Here is a 16708-nt window from a genome sequence, read left to right as displayed (position 1 = left end):
TGTCGGTATCGATATTCTAAAAGTTTAACACGTGGGAGGGTTAAAAGATTCAGCAGTCTGCTCAAACCTTGGCCCTCTCGTTATCGAGGTAAGCTGGTCTGCAACCTTTGTCCTCTCACAATTGAGGGAAACATGGTCTGTTGAGAAATTCTCAAAGTGGGGGTTTAATTCGGGAGAGCAGAAAAGGGCTGTCTCATGACGCCAGGTCCGAACTGTGCTCATGGGCGGTCCTCTGATTTAGTTCAATTCAAAAGGGAATTGGAGTTTCCTTCATTAAACAGTCCAAAACCACAATACACAATTTTACAAAAAGTATCATCTTCACTCATTCATCTTATACAACAATTAGATGTAAACCTCATATCTGAGGCTATTATATAAACATGGTAATGTAATTATGGTAATGTGGCCATATTGTCTCCCATGAGTTTCACCAAATTGTAACAAACGGACCAGTTCGTAGCTGGATTCTTCACCGATCTTTTACACCTTCTCCAGAACATAAATGTTGTTCGGACCTCAAGTTCTGTGAGGTGGAAGAAATTAATTTGTTCTCTATGAAAATTCACTCTGTCTCTATACTGTGGCCATGAGGAGATAATCTCCTCCAGGAATTTACGACCTCTCTCCGACCACAGCAGCCTGGGTGTAGGAGACAGGGGGAGGGGGATGAGGCTTGCTGTACCCAAAGAGGGCAACGTCATGACACATATAATGACAATGATAACAATTCTAGTTACATCACTTAAGTCATTTAAGCTGACATGATGCTAAATGATTAGACCAATGATTAGTGTGTATGTGTGTGTGTGTCAAAGCGGCTCTGAGCCCTACTACTCTGGCCTTTAAGTGTGATTTCATCATTAAGTGTTCTGCTGTTTAAGCTCATTTGTTAATCTATGTAGAGGTGCAACACACACACACACACACACACACACACACACACACACACACACACACACACACACACACACACACACACACACACACACACACACACACACACACACACACACACACACACACACACACACACCAGTCCAATGGCTGAGTCCACCCCAGATGACACAGCCCAAGTCCCATCTGGATCCTAAATTCAACAAGTCAACTAATGAGATGTATGATAATGACAGCGGCCTTGTCAGAATACCCATTCTAGTGTTGGTATTCAGACATGGCCACTGATGTACACTTGACTTCCATCCCTTCAGTCCTTTAAGCCATCCTGATACTAAATGATTAGAACAGAGGCTGGTACAGCAACACCATCTCATAGTTTCCCTTTGAAATTCAACATGTTATTGCTGAACGTCTAGTTTTGACACATGAATTCCACATGGTTACAGGGTGAAAACAGAAACAACGCAAATGTTAACAGTTATGGCATTCACTCTGAGTGGTTCAGGTTAGGCCATTGTTTAGGGAAGGCTCTGCAAACCAACCAACCTCATACCATCATGTTTTCAATTGTCCAAATTCAAAGTGTCCTTCCAGTGATCGGGCTGAGTAGAGGACATGGAGGAGGGCAGAACTTGATACAAAATGACTGAGATAAAAGAGGGTCAGCTGTGGCTACATCACCAGAACAATAACATGACAATACAGATCACAAAGGGACTTTAGTTTGCCCAGAAACACAATAGGCCATAAGAGGTGACAGTGTTGGACAATAAAGTCATCTGTGTCAACTGTGGCTACATCATCAGAACTATAACATGTCACATGATGACGTGGTCCCTCAGATGGATAGTACATTTAGCATCTCAACTAAGAGAGTCATACCAAAGACTGTAAAAATGGGACCCAATGTGCTTCTGCTTGGCACTCAGCATTAGAGAGATAGATTTTAGGTAAGGCCCTGCGATAGATTAGCATCCTGTTCAGGGGTATACTTGTACAACAAACTGCCTCACGCTACAGAAACAGGAGATGAGCCATTCCGGCTCGCACAAGCCAAGTCTCGTGGAAGGCTACTTTCTCATTTGCTACTTTCTTATATCAACTAGTAAGAACCTGAGGGTTTATGATAATAATGATAATATATAATATTTAATTAACAGAGCCCTTAGAAGACTGAATTAAGACAGGATTGTATCCTAGCTGTAAAACCATGGATCCCAGGAACTCAGCTGACCCAATGTCCTGAATTAACATGTACATTCTCAACTGTAATCCAGTTCATACTGGGACACACATGCTTATAAACATAATAACGATAAATATTTGTTTCAAAAGAGAGGTTTAGAGATTATTAACGATTTTGGACTAAGTTAGATGGCGTAATACAGAGGGCAGAGCAGGACATTGGGAAGAGAGAGGCTGAGAATCAGGACAGGACAGGGGGTCACAGAACGATTTGTATTTTTTGTTGCTAAAACATTTAATTTAATTTATAGTGACAGAGGGCACATTAACACCACCCCCCCTGCCCACACATTAAACAAACAAAGAAGAAAAGAGCAGAATGCTAATCAAAACTATGATTTTATCTTAACCACTGCAGAACTCCAGTTTATAGTTTTTTGAGCCATGCATTCACACCACCGAAAGCTCTAAATGAGCAATGTCAATAAAAGACAGTAACCATTCATGTTTAGACAATGAACGGGGAGGTTTCCATCGACAGACAAACAAAATGTGGCTGCAGTGAGGCCAGGCAGCCATAAACGCTTTTCCTGCAAAGACAGATCTAATTTGGAGGTGTCATTGAGGTCTATAATCTGCAGTGAACTTGTAATATGTGATGAGAGAATTGTGGAGAGCATTCTGGAGACTAGTCTTCAGAATCGGGATACCTCGGGGCACTCCCAGACCATATGCATGAAGGTACTGGGAACACTCTGAGGGCATAGAGAGCATTCTGATATTCTGATGATTAGGATTTCTAGAAGAGAGAATTAGATTAGATTCTGAGATGCTTTAAAAAATAATAATAATCCAGTAAAGTGGGGTAAGGTCCAGAACAGCAGGCAGTCTTAGGGTCAGAGCAGGCAGTTTTAAGGTCAGAGCAGGCAGTCTTAGGGTCAGAGCAGGCAGTCTTAGGGTCAGAGCAGGCAGTCTTAGGGTCAGAGCAGGCAGTCTTAGGGTCAGAGCAGGCAGTTTTAGGGTCAGAGCGGGCAGTCTTAGGGTCAGAGTAGGCAGTCTTAGGGTCAGAGCAGGCAGTCTTAGGGTCAGAGCAGGCAGTCTCAGGGTCAGAGCAGGCAGGGTTAGGGTCAGAGCAGGCAGTCTTAGGGTCAGAGCAGGCAGTCTTAGGGTCAGAGCAGGCAGTCTTAGGGTCAGAGTAGGCAGTCTTAGGGTCAGAGCAGGCAGTCTTAGGGTCAGAGCAGGCAGTCTCAGGGTCAGAGCAGGCAGGGTTAGGGTCAGAGCAGGCAGTCTTAGGGTCAGAGCAGGCAGTCTTAGGGTCAGAGCAGGCAGTCTTAGGGTCAGAGCAGGCAGTCTTAGGGTCAGAGCAGGCAGTCTTAGGGTCATAGCAGGCAGGGTTAGGGTCAGAGCAGGCAGTCTCACGGTCAGAGCATGCAGTCTTAGGGTCAGAGCAGGCAGGGGTAATAATCCAGTAAGGTGGGGTAAGATCCAGAACAGCAGGCAGACTCAGGGTCAGAGCAGGCAGAAAGGTCAAAACTGGGAAGGGCTTGAAAACAGGAACAAGAAACAGGCAGGAGCAGGGGAACAAATGCTGGTAGGTTTTACAAACAAAACAAACTGGCAACGAACTGGCAACCTGTGGGCTCTGTTGAGTAACAACCTGTGGGCTCTGTTGAGTAACAACCTGTGGGCTCTGTTGAGTAACAACCTGTGGGCTCTGTTGAGTAATAACATGTGGGCTCTGTTGAGTAACAGCCTGTGGGCTCTGTTGAGTAACAACCTGTGGGCTCTGTTGAGTAATAACCTGTGGGCTCTGTTGAGTAATAACCTGTGGGCTCTGTTGAGTAATAACCTGTGGGCTCTGTTGAGTAATAACCTGTGGGTTCTGTTGAGTAACAAACTGTGGGCTCTGTTGAGCAACAACCTGTGGGCTCTGTTGAGTAATAACCTGTGGGCTCTGTTGAGTAATAATCTGTGGGCTCTGTTGAGTACCAACCTGTGGGCTCTGTTGAGTAACAACCTGTGGGCTCTGTTGAGTAATAACCTGTGGGCTCTGTTGAGTAACAACCTGTGGGCTCTGTTGAGAAACAAACTGTGGGCTCCGTTGAGTAACAACCTGTGGGCTCTGTTGAGTAACAACCTGTGGGCTCTGTTGAGTAATAACCTGTGGGCTCTGTTGAGTAAGAACCTGTGGGCTCTGTTGAGTAACAACCTGTGGGCTCTGTTGAGTAACAACCTGTGGGCTCTGTTGAGTAACAACCTGTGGGCTCTGTTGAGTAACAACCTGTGGGCTCTGTTGAGTAATAACCTGTGGGCTCTGTTGAGTAACAACCTGTGGGCTCTGTTGAGTAACAACCTGTGGGCTCTGTTGAGTAAGAACCTGTGGGCTCTGTTGAGTAACAACCTGTGGGCTCTGTTGAGTAACAACCTGTGGGCTCTGTTGAGAGTAAAGAAGATACACTGAGAAAAGGACAGAAAAAAAGAAGATACACTGAGAAAAGGACAGAAAAAAAGAAGATACACTGAGAAAAGGACAGAAGAAAAGTAGATACACTGAGAAAAGGACAGAAAAAAAGAAGATACACTGAGAAAAGGACAGAAAAAAAGAAGATACACTGAGAAAAGGACAGGAGAAATGTGTGTACATTAGGGTGTGTCAGGTTCATGTGTGTGTGTTGTAGAGTCTATATACAAGCTCCATCTGTTGGGTGCTGTACAGATGCAACATCACAATTAGAGGATTAGTCTAAATGTAGAGGAAGGGGAAACCATGTGGTAGAGGAGAGGAGAGGGCCAGAGGAACACGCAAACACACATCTGAGGGAAAAACAGAGAGAAAGAGAGAAACAGTGATAGAGAGAGAGAGAGAAACAGTGATAGAGACGGAGAGAGAGGGAGAGAGAGAGAGAGAGAGAGAGAGAGAGAGAGAGAGAGAGAGGAAGGGAGAGAGAGGGAGAGAGAGGGAGAGAAGGAGATAGAGAGAGATGTGTGTGTGTAAGTATATGTAGTATTTTGACTGACCATAAGTAACAGATACAGTCTGATGCACTGTGGCATGCTACTCCTCAATGAGAATAACCCGGATTCTTATCTTATTAATATCATCAGTCATTCATCACTTATATAGAGGCCTTTCAAGAGACAGTCTCCTGACAGAATGGTCAGTATGGGGTATTACAGTTTTTTACAATTACTTTGGCACTAATTTCAGATCCTTGATGTCATTTTTCAAAGCTCTCGACACAAAACTCACAACCGATGATCAAAATGCATGTTTTTCAAAACTAACACTTTTTCTAATTGCTTGATACAATACACATGAAGCTAAGATCATTTGATCATTGAACTAAAATCACCTGTTCAAAATGACAAGACTTAACATCAAAGTATTACCATTTCATAATGCAATTCACACATTACATCTGAGATGACTGTCTATTCATTTCATTACAATGATCTAACTATCAACTGATACAATTGCTCAAAATGATAAGTGACTGTTGCATTACTCTTAATGCAAAGATTTATTAAGGAAACTGACTAACAGTATTCCATGTTTAGATCATGAAAGTTTCAGGATAGCGAGATCCATTGACACCAATTTCCGTGGAACATGAGCCAATTGGACTACATGATCTATGGATATAATGTGTCATCATCATTCTTTATCACTTTTCCAGACCATGTTTTCAGATTTGACTTTACTGTATACTCACTTTATTATGTACACCTATCTAGTACTGTGTATTTTTTGACTCCACAACAGCCTGAATTATTCACGGTGTTCGTTAAGAGATGCCCTTCTGCACACCACTGTTTTAAACAGCTGTTATTTGACCATTTGTGTCCATTCTGTCAGCTTGAATGAGTCTGGACATTGTCCTCTGACCTCTCTCATTAACAAGGTGTTTCTGCCCACAGAACTGCCGCTCACTGAATGTGTTTTGTTTATCGTGACTTTCTCTGTAAACTCTAGAGACTGTAGTGCGTAAAAATCCCAGGAGGGCATCTGTTTCTGAGATGCTGGAATCACCATCTGTGGCAACAACAATCATACCATGGTCAAAGTTACGCATCTTGCCTGTTCTGATGTTTGGTCTCTACTGTATATACTCTATATATTGAGTAGCAGGCAGCCACATGATTTGCTGTTCAAAGGAGCAGGCGATTTGCGTTAACACGCAGGTGTACCTAATAAAGTGGCCGGTGAGTGTATGTAGGCAGGCCCTTATAATTGCTTTTCCAATACTGCCAACTCGTTACTAATTATTGATTTCACATTGTAGTATGAGTATATAGTGAAATGAGTGGTATCCACCTACAACAACATAGAGATAACATGGAGCTGTATAGTGAAATGAGTGGTATCCACCTACAACAACATAGAGATAACATGGAGCTGTATAGTGGACTGAGTGGTATCCACCTACAACAACATAGAGATAACATGGAGCTGTATAGTGGACTGAGTGGTATCCACCTACAACAACATAGAGATAACATGGAGCTGTATAGTGGACTGAGTGGTATCCACCTACAACAACATAGAGATAACATGGAGCTGTATAGTGGACTGAGTGGTATCCACCTACAACAACATAGAGATAACATGGAGCTGTATAGTGAAATGAGTGGTATCCACCTACAACAACATAGTGATAACATGGAGCTGTATAGTGAAATGAGTGGTATCCACCTACAACAACATAGAGATAACATGGAGCTGTATAGTGAAATCAGTGGTATCCACCTACAACAACATAGAGATAACATGGAGCTGTATAGTGAAATGAGTGGTATCCACCTACAACAACATAGAGATAACATGGAGCTGTATAGTGGACTGAGTGGTATCCACCTACAACAACATAGAGATAACATGGAGCTGTATAGTGAAATGAGTGGTATCCACCTACAACAACATAGTGATAACATGGAGCTGTATAGTGAAATGAGTGGTATCCACCTACAACAACATAGAGATAACATGGAGCTGTATAGTGAAATCAGTGGTATCCACCTACAACAACATAGAGATAACATGGAGCTGTATAGTGAAATCAGTGGTATCCACCTACAACAACATAGAGATAACATGGAGCTGGCAGGTGATCCAGGTCACAATAGAGGTCAAGCAGTGGGAGGAGGAAGACGTGGTGGTCAAAGGAATGTCAAAGGACAAGCACCCCTTCTGAGAGGTGGTCGTGGGCCTCGTTTGAGATGTGTGGGGGAACGTGGTAGAGGACAAGCACCCCTTCTGAGAGGTGGTCGTGGGCCTTGTTTGAGATGTGTGGGGGAACGTGGTAGAGGACAAGCACCCCTTCTGAGAGGTGGTCGTGGGCCTTGTTTGAGATGTGTGGGGGAATGTGGTAGAGGACAAACACCCCCTCTGAGAGATGGTCGTGGGCCTCGTTTGAGATGTGTGGGGGAATGTGGTAGAGGACAAACACCCCTTCTGAGAGATGGTCGTGGGCCTCGTTTGAGAGGTGTGGGGGAACGTGGTAGAGGATAAGGCCACGGACCAAGACAGCGGCAGCAACAGCAGAGAGTGTCCAATGAAATCCGAGCAATAGTTGTAGACCATGTCGTAAATCATGACAATGACTGAGGCAGCTACAATGATTCAACCAAACCTCAGAAGATCAACCGTGGCCTCAATCATCAGAACTTTACGCAATGAGAACCGGTAAGTCTTCAGTGTGCACTCAACATTAGGCTACTCTCAATTGTCAAATGATCGTATACTGCATGCCAATGTGTACCACTGTCACGTTCTGACCATCGTTCTTGTGTGTTTTCCTTGTTTTAGGTGGTGTTAGTCATTGTGTTAGTCATTGTCTCTGATTGGGAACCATATTTAGGTAGCCTGTTTTGTGTTGGGTTTTGTGGGTGGTTGTCTCCTGTGTCAGTACCACCTGGGACTGTTTTGGGTTTTCATGTTTCTTGTTTTGTAGTCTATTTCATTTATAGTTTCGTTATTAAAGGAACCATGAATTATAACTACGCTGCGTCTTGGTCCGATCCCTGCTACACCTCTTCTTCAGAGGAAGAGGAAGAAGAGAACCGTTACAACCACACAGTAGGTGATGTGAGTAAATGTGTTCTTACTGTAATTTTCCCAACATAATTGAGACTAGGCTAAATAGGGGAGGCATAGGCTAAATTCTGACTGACCAACAAGAGCGGGCTGTGGTCAATTTGGTTCGGGCCAGAAATGATATTCACCTTACAGAACTTCAGCAGCACATCTTGGACAACGAAGACATGTTGAACAATGTGGAAGCCATAGGTTAGCAGACTATTGCCTGCATGCTGGAAAGGCACCAGGGGTCTCTAAAACAGCTATACCGTGTGACTTTAGAAAGAAATGCAGTGAAGCAACTGAGGACTGAGTATGTTCAGTTTCAAGATGCCTGTTGTGAAAAATTCCCCCCAAAATTCTACATCATTGTAATCAGAAATTATTTTTCCAAAATATATTTTTAGAGGGTGATGGAGCTGGATGCTGATGAAAACCATCACAAATTCCTATTTTTGGATGAGGTAGGTTTCAACCTGGCCAAGACAAGGAGGAGAGGTCGGAATTTCATTGGCCAGCGGGCAACCATCCAAGTACCAGGACAACGTGGGGAAAACATCACCATGTGAGTGGCTATATCAGAAGAGGGTGTGGTGGGATGCAGACCTCGTATTGGATCATATAATGCAGCTCTCCTTGTAACCTTCCTTGATGATCTAAATCAGGTCTGTAGAGCTGATGGCGTGACCTATGTCATTGTGTGGGATAATGTCAGGTTTCACCATGCTCAAATGGTACAAGCATGGTTTCAGGCCTATCCACAATTTACCACCCTGTACTTACCCCATACCCTCCTTTCCTCAACCCGATTGAGGAATATTTCTCCACATGGAGGTGGAAGGTGTATGATCGGCGCCCTCATGAACAAGCCACCCTTCTCCAGGCCATGGATGACGCATGCAATGACATCACGGCAGACCAGTGTCAGGCCTGGATTTGTCATGCACAAAGATTCTTCCCAAGATGTTTAGCTAATGAAAACATCCATTGTGATGTGGATGAGAACCTGTGGTGTCCAAATCCACAAGACAGGGTTGTTGGGAATATAGAAGTACAGTAATCAACCCTTTGTTCTGGTTTTTACAGTAGGCAAGGTGAGGAACACTGCAGTGATGTTTTACAGTAAGCCAGGTGAGGAACACTGCAGTGATGTTTTACAGTAAGCCAGGTGAGGAACACTGCAGTGATGTTTTACAGTAAGCCAGGTGAGGAACACTGCAGTGATGTTTTACAGTAAGCCAGGTGAGGAACACTGCAGTGATGTTTTACAGTAAGCCAGGTGAGGAACACTGCAGTGATGTTTTACAGTAAGCCAGGTGAGGAACACTGCAGTGATGTTTTACAGTAAGCCAGGTGAGGAACACTGCAGTGATGTTTTACAGTAAGCCAGGTGAGGAACACTGCAGTGATGTTTTACAGTAAGCCAGGTGAGGAACACTGCAGTGATGTTTTACAGTAAGCCAGGTGAGGAACACTGCAGTGATGTTTTACAGTAAGCCAGGTGAGGAACACTGCAGTGATGTTTTACAGTAAGCCAGGTGAGGAACACTGCAGTGATGTTTTACAGTAAGCCAGGTGAGGAACACTGCAGTGATGTTTTACAGTAAGCCAGGTGAGGAACACTGCAGTGATGTTTTACAGTAAGCCAGGTGAGGAACACTGCAGTGATGTTTTACAGTAAGCCAGGTGAGGAACACTGCAGTTGACCTTCAACTGTTTTTCCTTTTTTGGTTGCTAATTATTTGTATTTCATCAATCAATTCCATATTTTGTTCAATGATTCCACTGTGTCTGTAGTATTCTCTCTACTAGTCCTTTTACAGTGATGTATTTACGTGTAGTAGCATCATGAAACATGTGTCACATATTTTGTACTACAATATTTAATGATTGTATGAACAACTGCACAGTGAAACTATCAGTATTTTGTGTGTGGGTGATCTAAATGAATGTTCTGATGGTATTTCATGATAAGTTATTTGAACCAATGATTCTGCAAGTGCAAGGTTTCTTTAAAGATATGAATGCACAATGCAAGGTTTTGAACATTGGACAGCCTGTGTTACAAGTGATGACCGTTTTGAGTTTAGTGTCTAGAGTTTTGAAAAATGACCAGTAATGTAATGTAATGTAATGTAATGTAATGACCAGTCCACTAACAAATAACTTCAACTGTTGTCAGGGATGGAAATAGTCATTTAGGACTGAAACCTTGGATATAGAGGAGCACTGGGTATTTCACAGTAGGGCACCGTAGAAACGGTATTTATCTCATTGGATGTTAATATGCGGGCCGGACGGATCTGATTGGTTAGTCGAGGTGAGGGAAGGTGACAGAATGTATGTCTGTGTGCCTTTCGTACATTTTTGGTGGTTGAAGATATCCCTCTAGTGGTGTGGTGGCTGTGCTTTGGCAAAGTGGGTGGGGTTATATCCTTCCTGTTTGGCCCTGTCCGGGGGTGTCCTCGGATGGGGCCACAGTGTCTCCTGACCCCTCCTGTCTCAGCCTCCAGTATTTATGCTGCAGTAGTTTATGTGTCGGGGGGCTGGGGTCAGTTTGTTATCTGGAGTACTTCTCCTGTCCTATTCGGTGTCCTGTGTGAATCTAAGTGTGCGTTCTCTAATTCTCTCCTTTCTTTCTCTCTCTCGGAGGACCTGAGCCCTAGGACCATGCCCCAGGACTACCTGACATGATGACTCCTTGCTGTCCCCAGTCCACCTGGCCATGCTGCTGCTCCAGTTTCAACTGTTCTGCCTTATTATTATTCGACCATGCTGGTCATTTATGAACATTTGAACATCTTGGCCATGTTCTGTTATAATCTCCACCCGGCACAGCCAAATCAAATCAAATCAAATCAAATCAAATTTTATTTGTCACATACACATGGTTAGCAGATGTTAATGCGAGTGTAGCGAAATGCTTGTGCTTCTAGTTCCGACAATGCAGTAATAACGAGCAAGTAATCTAACTAACAATTCCAAAAAAAAACTACTGTCTTATACACAGTGTAAGGGGATAAAGAATATGTACATAAGGATATATGAATGAGTGATGGTACAGAGCAGCATAGGCAAGATACAGTAGATGATATCGAGTACAGTATATACATATGAGATAAGTATGTAAACCAAGTGGCATAGTTAAAGTGGCTAGTGATACATGTATTACATAAGGATGCAGTCGATGATATAGAGTACAGTATCAACGTATGCATATGAGATGAACAATGTAGGGTAAGTAACATTATATAAGGTAGCATTGTTTAAAGTGGCTAGTGATATATTTACATAATTTCCCATCAATTCCCATGATTAAAGTGGCTGGAGTAGAGTCAGTGTCATTGACAGTGTGTTGGCAGTAGCCACTCAATGTGCTCAATGTAGCCACTCAAAGCCAGAAGAGGACTGGCCACCCCACATAGCCTGGTTCCTCTCTAGGTTTCTTCCTGGGTTTTGGCCTTTCTAGGGAGTTTTTCCTAGCCACCGTGCTTCTACACCTGCATTGCTTGCTGTTTGGGGTTTTAGGCTGGGTTTCTGTACAGCACTTTGAGATATCAGCTGATGGACGAAGGGCTATATAAATAAATTTGATTTGATTTTCCCGCATGTATGTGGGTCAGTTCCTCATTACTGGTCTTATTCGACCAAATCTGCTACCCAATCCATCACATCTGATCATTTCTACGTGTTTCTCCTCGGACCATCAACACCCAGGTGCCAGCATGTTCTAACCACAGAACCAGATAACAAGACACGTGTCTGTCACGCTATGTGGCACCAGTCACACCTGTTCCTAAATCATCTAATCGGAGGAGAATCTCTCAGATGTCAGTCTGTTACCCTCTCACGCGGCTAGGAGGAACATTTTGTCAGAGGGGACATCTCGTGACACTACCCTGATCCCACAGCAACGTGACGTCCTGTGACAAAGCGTTATCTGACCTCCCTGGAAGCAGCCCAACCTCCCACTCTCCAGTGTCAACCACCTCTTCCTGATGATGCTCATGTCCTGGTGGTGATAACCAGGTTATTTGTACCAGGCCATACGGTCGGGCTTCCCTCTCAGCAGCACACTCACAGGACTCATGTGAGTGTATGAGTTACTGGGTCACGTAATACAGAGTGTGTGTGTGTCTGCGAGTTGGTGTGAGTGTGTGTGGTGATTTATGTTGTAGTCCTCTGCTTGCACAAGTCAAGCGTCATTGTAAACATGTTCAGAATGGGTCCTGTCATGCGTTACATTGTGGCCTTAGGATGCAGACCGTGGAGAGTCAGTTATCACAGTGGGAAACACTGGAGCCCATTCTAACAAGATACTTATCCCCTTAGTTATGAGTCTCCTCAAACAGTGCAGTCGTGTGTGTGTGTGTGTGTGTGTGTGTGTGTGTGTGTGTGTGTGTGTGTGTGTGTGTGATTCTGAAGTCTGTGTTAGACGTGTTTCATAGTGAAAGCCAGAACCTCTCTGTCCACAGGCCTTAGAGAAATAATAATAATGGAACAGAGTGCAGACATTTGCCCCTTGACACTGATCTAAGGTCAGTTTCACCTCCCCATTACCTTGATGGTTTAGGTTAGGATCCTAGGTATATGCCTACAGAGTAACTAATGGACATCCACACACACACTTTATTTAGTACACTCAGCAAGTAAAAGCTCTTCAAAAAAACCACCATCTCAGGGTCCAAAGACTCATTTTAGGCAGCAACAACTGGGCTAGTGGATGGACTCTGGCAAAACGGTCACAACATGTTTTAGCACATGATTATATCTAAACCTACTAAACGAATCCCATGTTTTTAATCCGTCTGACTCCCTGGCATCTCTTACACAACGCCCATTGTTGTAGTTAGTTATTTATTTATTTAGACTGCAGATTACAGCGAGTCTGAACAAGTATGTGGACAAGAGGCCTACCTCTTCTGTGGTGGTCACCAAACAGTGGCACCTAGAGGCAGAATATGGCTACTGCAGCATGGGTTAGATGACTGCAGTCTACTGGTGGAAAATTGTTCCATAAACTAGAGCAAATGTCAACTCATTACACAATCTCATTCTGCTGAAAGCTTTAGTCCTTCCTGCTTTAGACTTTGATGGCGCCGTATCAATATGGAGAAAGAGGCTAAGCTCACTTCTGATTCCTCTCCCCTGAGGGGTCTGGTTCATTGGTGGCCAAATGCAATTACTTTTATCAGTGCTCCCTATTTAGCCCCGATCTTCCACAAGAGTTCCCTCTCCGAGAGAGACGTATGAACCGAGAGAGAGAGGAGTTTCATTTCAATAGACATATTTGATGTAACCGAACAGGCTTAGGCCGTATATATCAGTTGAATAGACACACTAAAAACTGTCCAATACACAAAAGTCCAGATTTGCGGTCATTTATATTTTCACCCCACAAAAGCCTTGCACTAAAACAGCCAGTCTGGAAACAAAGCATTGCTGTTATTATAGCCTAATTCCCGTGATCTGAGGCGGAGAGAATGACTCAATGACTGTAGGTTATTGTTACCGGGATATCAGTCACAGCTGCTCCTGTCTGGCTGCTGAGCTCGGTGTCTTAATCTCACCAGACGGTGTGCTGCGCCTGTTCCCGACAGAACCAGAATGGTTTAGTCATAGTTGACTATAGCCTACACAGTGGGGAAATGATTCAAATGATTAACCTCTGATAGTCTAAGCCTTGAGGGGAGGAGGGCATCTCTTACACAAAGATGGTCATACCATGGATCATTTAGCTCTTTGATGTAGAATATTAGGACCCCTGTAGGTATAAACAAATATATAGTGTCTGTCCTATATCTAGGAGATATAACAAAACACATATTTAATTCCTTTTTGTTGGCATAAACCAACCTCCATGCCTCCATTCATGTTTTAAAGCGGTACCAGGTTACCTTCAGAGTCCTGGAAGACTTGTGGGGGTCCTACAGCAAAACCTCATCAGTCCATGGAGTGATAGAGTCATATTAGTTTGTAGCCCAAATGGTTGGACGCTACGTTTTTGTGAGAAGACCAATTTTCGGGATGTCTCATGGTCTGACAAACGCCCCTGTAGCTTGGCTACCTTCCACCGCAGATGCAGAAGGCCGACAGGCGAATCAGGTGGATTGAGACACCGCCCCTGTAGCTTGGTAACCTTCCACCGCAGATGCAGAAGGCCGATAGGCGAATCAGGTGGATTGAGACACCGCCCCTGTAGCTTGGTCACCTTCCACCACAGATGCAGAAGGCCGACAGGCAAATCAGGTGGATAGAGACACCGCCCCTGTAGCTTGGTCACCTTCCACCGCAGATGCAGAAGGCCGACAGGCGAATCAGGGGGATAGAGACACCGCCCCTGTAGCTTGGTCACCTTCCATCACAGATGCAGAAGGCCGACAGGCGAATCAGGTGGATAGAGACGCCGCCCCTGTAGCTTGGTCACCTTCCACCACAGATGCAGAAGGCCGACAGGCGAATCAGGTGGATAGAGACGCCGCCCCTGTCAAAACAGATATCTCTAGCTTCAACTGACGGATTTTGATGGGGATTTTTAAAAATATGTTACTTAGATTGACGCACGGGATTTGAACTAACAGCCTTTGGGAATAATCATAAAGAAATCACTTCAAAAAGACTGCGGTGTCTATGTCTGTCACTCCTGATGAGACAGCCCTAAAACAATACTCTATCTTCCTTTATACCACCTGCTACATTCAAACATCAATCCCTGACCTCTGACCCCTAACCTCTGTCACTCCTGATGAGACAGCCCTAAAACAATAGTCTATCTTCCTTTATACCACCTGCTACATTCAAACATCAATCCCTGACCTCTGACCCCTAACCTCTGTCACTCCTGATGAGACAGCCCTAAAACAATAGTCTAGCCTTCTCTTCATTTGCCTGCAGGCCTACTCTCTTACCCAAAGATGTTTCCTATCATTAGGCCTATAATGAACTAAGATTCATCTTTCTTGTGGCGGAGAAACTTGCTAATGAGTCCTATAACAGGACTTCCTCTTGTCTCTGGCTATTGTATCTGTCTATCATGAAATGCAGATTGATGTATTTTATTCAACCTCATACCATCAGACTGCTAATCAATACTACATCTGCTATTTAAACAGGTGAATATGTAACCTGTGGGTGGCTATCTCTCTGTCTATCTTCCTTCATACCACCTGCTACATTCAAACATCAATCCCTGACCTCTGACCCCTAACCTCTGTCATCCTGTTGAATAATGTCCCTGGTGGTGACTGTGACATCACACAGTCCCTCAGTTCCACACCAGACACCAGGCAGAAATCATTGTCCATTGTTATGTAAATTAGGGGTGTGATTCAACTGCTTATCTCTTGAAATCCGACCATGTAAAGGTATGGTAATGGGATGAAAACCGTGCCAGACAACTTTGATATGGAAAATCTCATCATGTGTAAAGTACGAAACATCATTAGGCCAATCTACAGACCTGCACATACCAGCCAGGTACAAAGGAAGGGATAGAATGAGAGAAAGAGAGAGAGAGAGATTGACAGCTAGTGACTGCAAGGTGAGGGATAGACAGAGACATGGTTGAGATAAAAGCCTAAATCTCAGAGAGGAAGAGAGAGAATCAATAAACACACAGACACACTTGTTAAAAGTAAGACTCGTAAAATGATTATTTTGTTATCTTGATCATCAATATAACCTTTGTTATGGTTTGTTTATTTTACAGTTTATTTTCAAGTTCATTGAGATTCATTCCAGTCGAAGGTAAACATGATTGTAATTGTTGTTTCCAACCCTATTAAATGCTTTTGTTTGTTTTGCCAGACAATACAATCTCTCACACACACTCATGCTGTAAGTAGACATTGGACAACAGTCGCACAAAGGAAAATACACAGATGCACTCACGCACATACAGTAACATACACACACACACACACACACACACACACACACACACACACACACACACATACACACACACATTCAGCTCTTTCACACAAACGTGTAATGAGAAACTGAAATGAGTTCTCACTCTCTCAAACAAACGTACACGCACAAACACACGCCCGTGCACACACATACACCCGATCATACGCACTCTCTCACACACCTTCAGAACATAAGGAAATGTAGAAACACTTGCATATCCACACACACACACACACACACACACACACACACACACACACACACACACACACACACACACACACACACACACACACACACACACACACACACACACACACACTCTTGATATCGTGTCTAAGTTCTTAAGTGCAACATTTGAAGAGTGATTTCCCCTTTAGTTACTAATCAGCTCTTCTACCCCCCACCCCACACACACACACACACACACTTCACTAGCAGAACCCAGACCCCCATCTCACCCCCACCCCAGAGCCATGCATACTGTATACATACTGATCTCAGCCAACTGTCCCTCATGTTGGCACCACGTTTCAATGACAGTATCATTCCAATGTGACGGTCTGGAAACATTTGTTGCAACATGGTGCTTATTGAAATGGTCAATCTGAAGCCACGTTAGTGGAACTCCGT

This window comes from Oncorhynchus tshawytscha, linkage group LG03 (genome assembly GCF_018296145.1).
Source record: "Oncorhynchus tshawytscha isolate Ot180627B linkage group LG03, Otsh_v2.0, whole genome shotgun sequence".
Classification (NCBI taxonomy): Eukaryota; Metazoa; Chordata; class Actinopteri; order Salmoniformes; family Salmonidae; genus Oncorhynchus; species Oncorhynchus tshawytscha.
This window is presented reverse-complemented; position numbering follows the sequence as displayed.